This window comes from Sphaeramia orbicularis, chromosome 14, assembly GCF_902148855.1.
Source record: "Sphaeramia orbicularis chromosome 14, fSphaOr1.1, whole genome shotgun sequence".
In the NCBI taxonomy this organism is placed as follows: Eukaryota; Metazoa; Chordata; class Actinopteri; order Kurtiformes; family Apogonidae; genus Sphaeramia; species Sphaeramia orbicularis.
This window is the reverse complement of record NC_043970.1, coordinates 6,103,559-6,108,290: the sequence shown is the minus strand read 5'-3', so window position 1 is coordinate 6,108,290 and position 4,732 is coordinate 6,103,559.

Below are 4,732 nucleotides of genomic sequence, written 5' to 3'. Positions count from 1 at the left end.
TGAGCCAAATCGGTGTTCATATGTCCGAGGTGATGCAATTTTCATGAAGGTGAATTTGTAGGGGGCGCTAGTGAGCGAAATGGCAATTTCTTTTGATGAATGGGTGTAGGCCTGGGAGATTGACAACTGATTCAAATTTGAGTCCAATTGGTGTTCGTATGTCTGAAGTGAAGTAATTTCGTAAAGGTAAAATTGTAGGGGGCGCTATAGCTTCAAATTTCAAATTTTTCTGATAAATGGGTGTAGGCCTGAGAGATAGACGTCAGAGTGAAATTTGAGCCAAATTGGTGTTCGTATGTCTGAACTGAAGCAATTTTAATAAAAAATTTTTTTTAAAAACTTGTAGGGGGCACTGTAGTGCGAAATTTCAGTTTCTTTTGACAAGTAGGTGTAGGCCTGGGAGAAAGATGTCTGATTCAAATTTGAGACAAATCGGTGTTCGTATCTCCGAACTGATGTCATTTTTGTAAATGTACATTTGTAGGGGGCGCTATAGTGCGAAATTTCAATTTCTTTTAATAAATGGGTGTAGGCCTGGGAGATAGACGTCTGAGTGTAATTTGAGCCAAATCGGTGTTTGTATGTCTGAGCTGAAGCAATTTTTGTAATGGTAAATTCGCGAAGAAACTTTACAAAGTTTGCGACGTTGTCACACAAAAATGGTGACACGAATCCAAAAAATTCGGCTAACTTTTGATTCCCCACTTCTATAGATACTGTACACCGATTTTGAGCTCATTTGGCCAAACAGCCAAGGAGGAGATAGTTAAAATTCGATGTCAGCGAAAACGCTGACTCAGCATTTTGGAAATTTCAATCCAATATGGCCGACTTCCGGTTGGTTTAGGGGAGCGGCCACAATAATATTTTTTCTTTGTCTCCTCATGATGAATCTGTGTACCGATTTTCGTGGCTCTATGGCAAACTTTATGTTGGAAGTGCTCTCATTGACGTAATGCATTTCCACTTTTCAAGGGGGCGCTGCAGCCACATTTCTTTACCGACATCTATGAAACCTATATGTAAATTCAATTTTGCACATTTCTGAATTTTGGGCAAAATTTGGTGAGTTTTCGTAAATGTTCAGGGGGTCAAAATTGAGCTCAAAGCGCAGGAGAAAGAAACATAAGACAAAAAAAAAAAAAATTAAAGCCGCAAGCGGCATCTAAAGGCCCTCGCCACAGGCACGTCCAGTAGAAGTATGTCCATCGTTCAGCAGGTGGCGCTCTAGCACCAAATTTCAATGTCTTCTGATGAATGGGTGTAGGCCTGGGAGATTGACAACTGATTCAAATTTGAGGCAGATCTTTGGTTTTATGTCCAAACTAAAGAAATTTTAGTATGAGTAAATCTGTAGGGGGAGCTATGCAGCTAAAATTGAATTTCTTCCTTTGAATGGGTGTAGACCTGCGAGATTTACCACTGAGTCAAATTTGAGCCAAATCGGTGTTTGTATGTTTGAATAAATGCAGTTTTTTTGAAGGTAAATTTGTAGGGGGCGCTATTTAGCGAAATGTCATTTTCTTTTGATAAATGGATGTACGCCTGGGAGATGGACAACTGATTCAAATTTGAGCCAAATTGGTGTTTGTATGTCTAACATGAAGTAATTTTCATAAAGGTAAAATTGTAGGGGGCGCTATGGCACCGAATTTCAAATTTTTCTGATAAATGGGTGTAGGCCTGAGAGATAGACGTCTGAGTCAAATTTGAGCCAAATCGGTGTTCATATGTCCGAACTGAAGCAATTTTAATGAAAAAATATTAAAAATTTTTGTAGGGGGCACTGTAGTGCAAAATTTCAGTTTCTTTTGACAAATAGGTGTAGGCCTGGGAGAAAGATTTCTGAGAGAAATTTAAGCCAAATCGGTGTTCGTATGTCCGAACTGATGTAATTTTTGTAAATGTACATTTGTAGGGGGCGCTATAGTGCGAAATTTCAATTTCTTTTAATAAATGGGTGTAGGCCTGGGAGATAGACGCCTGAGTCAAATTTCAGCCAAATCGGTGTTTGTATGTCTGAGCTGAAGCAATTTTTGTGATGGCAAATTTTGTGTGATGAAGATCGTTAGCTTCGCTGTGTCGTCAGTCAAGGGAATTTGCCAAAATCCCCTGTTGTTGTCCAGCTTGCTAAATATGTGGGTGCCAGCATCCCCAGTGTCTCCTCCACTGAGGGCAGTGTGTACTACACACAGACTCATTTAGGTGATTGAGATCCACACATATTCGTACTGCATCCGTCTTTGGTTTGGGCACCACCACGATGCCAGTCTGTCGGCTCCTTGATTCTGCTGATCACCCCGAGGTCCTCCATATTCCTGTGTTGTTCTCTCCCTGAATGGAATGCCTGAGACTCCCAGTTTTAGTTTGATTGCATATGGCTGTCGCCTGTCTCCCAGACCACTTCGTATCTTTGGGCAGCTTGTCTTCAGTGTCTTCAAGGTGATGCTGTACAACTAGCTCCATCTTAAGCGCAGCAGGTCTCCCCAGCAGTGCAGTGTGCATGTGTGCATCCATGGGTCACCCTCCACCATGACGCTGCCTAGGAACAAGGTGCCGTCCTCTTTATCCTCTTCAACCGTGTGCACAGTTTTGGATGATTTGCACATGCATTGGTAGTGTCCCTTCTTACAACAGGACCGGCAGGTGACACTGTTGGCAGGACATTCACGTGGTGAGTGAGAGAGTGAGCTATGGCATTTACAGCACTGGAGACTTTTTCCCTTTTCATTTTGGGCATTCTGCGGCTTGGCTGAGTTGCACTTTGTTATGTTGGAGTTTATTTGTTGCATTCCTCTTGCTTATGCCCTGGTACACTCTGTCTAGAGCTCTAGCAGCATCACTTGCCGCTGTGCTGTGATGCCACCTCACAGAGAAGATTGCTGCTGTTTCACTTCCTCCATCTGCTTTATCAAGGGTTAAATCTGCACCCAGCTGCATGTGTTCCAACAGTCACTGGCCCGCCAGCATGACGACTGATCTGTCACAAATTTGTCTGTCATGTTGCTCTCCATAGTTGCAATTAGTGTTGCAGTACTCAAGATCGGTTTTGGTCTCGAGACCGCTTTGTTTAGTGTCTTGGTCTCATCTCGGGTGTATTTTTACTTGGACTCAGACTCTGAATTTTAAGACGAGACAGATTGAGACCACTGCTGTCAAGTTATTTGCTCACACCACTGATTAGAGTGGAAAGGGATCTATAGATGAGTTTCAGTGTTTACTAACAGCAGTGATGAGCGCGCAACTCGGAGGCAAAAACACAGGTATCAGCTACCAGCTGGCTCACATCAGCCGCGTATACCTCCAGGCTCTCCCCCGGAACTCGTGAACGAGCCGACATGTTAGCTCTAAAACGGTCTATTAACAGTCTCTGTCCAAAAGCCGATCCCATCTTCTCTTTCACTGCCGCATAATTTGACTTGACCGCATCGGGAAGGCTGTCCCATAGTAGAAAAGCAGACTTGCAAAGACGGGTGGGGAGTATTCTCACCAGCTCCCCGCTGAACTCACTGGTGTCGCCTGCTGTAGCTCCGACTGCCACTTCCAGCTGCCTCACCCAGCTGAGGAAACTGTGGCTGCCATTGCCGGCAAAGGGAGCAGGTAGATCCACAATCACTCTCTCTCTATAGGGTGATAGGCCAGGGGAAGCCCTCCTGGTAGGTTTAAAGGGGTCTTCATCACCCTACCACATGATGACAATTCTTTTTTTCCATGCCGCTAAGCGTAATAGGCATGCAGGCTAACTATACTGAGAAGCTACGCTAACCACAGTAGTAACTATAATCAGCGGTCAGCAGAACAGAACCACCGCTGCCACCAATGGAACCAAGCGGTCTTTATGCCTAACTTATACTTGGTGAAAGCTAAGTAATAAACGGCGCACAGGAGTTTAGCGGGTCCATCGTTTAACACGCTATGAACTCGACATGACTTCTGCCTCCAAGACTTAATGTGTGCATACGTCACATGAAACTCGTCTATTTCAAAGCAACCAGTTATTGGTTGATATGTTTCCCACAGTTCCCCAGCAACGGGTGCATACAGACACTCCACACAAGTGACAACACTCCCCCACCCCCTCCCTAACACATGCGGTGAGAGTGAAGGAAGATCAGGAGAAGGTGTTTACATGTCTGGCAGCGGTGATGTCTCCAAACTCGTTAGCAATAAAGTTTGGTTTCCAAAACCACAAAGAATACATCTGTAAAATGACATGCAAAACCAAACTGAACCAAACACTGTGACAAAAAACAAGGCATACATATTCATGGGTTTGTTTTGGATGGTGAAGATGTTTGAGTGTTTTGTCATTGCTAATTATTCAGGCTTGGTATGTTACCATCATTTTAATGCTGTAATTCTGTGAATGAAACAACTGCTGTTTGGTTGATGGATTCTGGATTTTTGACACAGAAAAATAAAAACTGAGAATTGAGATTTCCTGCATTATAGTGTTTTGGAAAAGTGCAGATACTGTTACTGTAAATCAGTCTTAAAATGTAGAATTCTTCCTTTGTTCACTCTTCTAATAATTTTTCATTGTATATACAGTCTTGGTCTTGTCTCCATCTCGACCTGCCTTGGTCTTGGTCTTGACTTGGTCTCGATCCTTAAAAGTCTTGGTTTTGTCTTGGTCTCGAAACCCTCTGGTCTAGGAAATGTCTTGGTCTCGGGTGGTGCGGTCTTGACTACAACACTAGCTGCAGTGCTCTGCTAACACATATAGCACAGT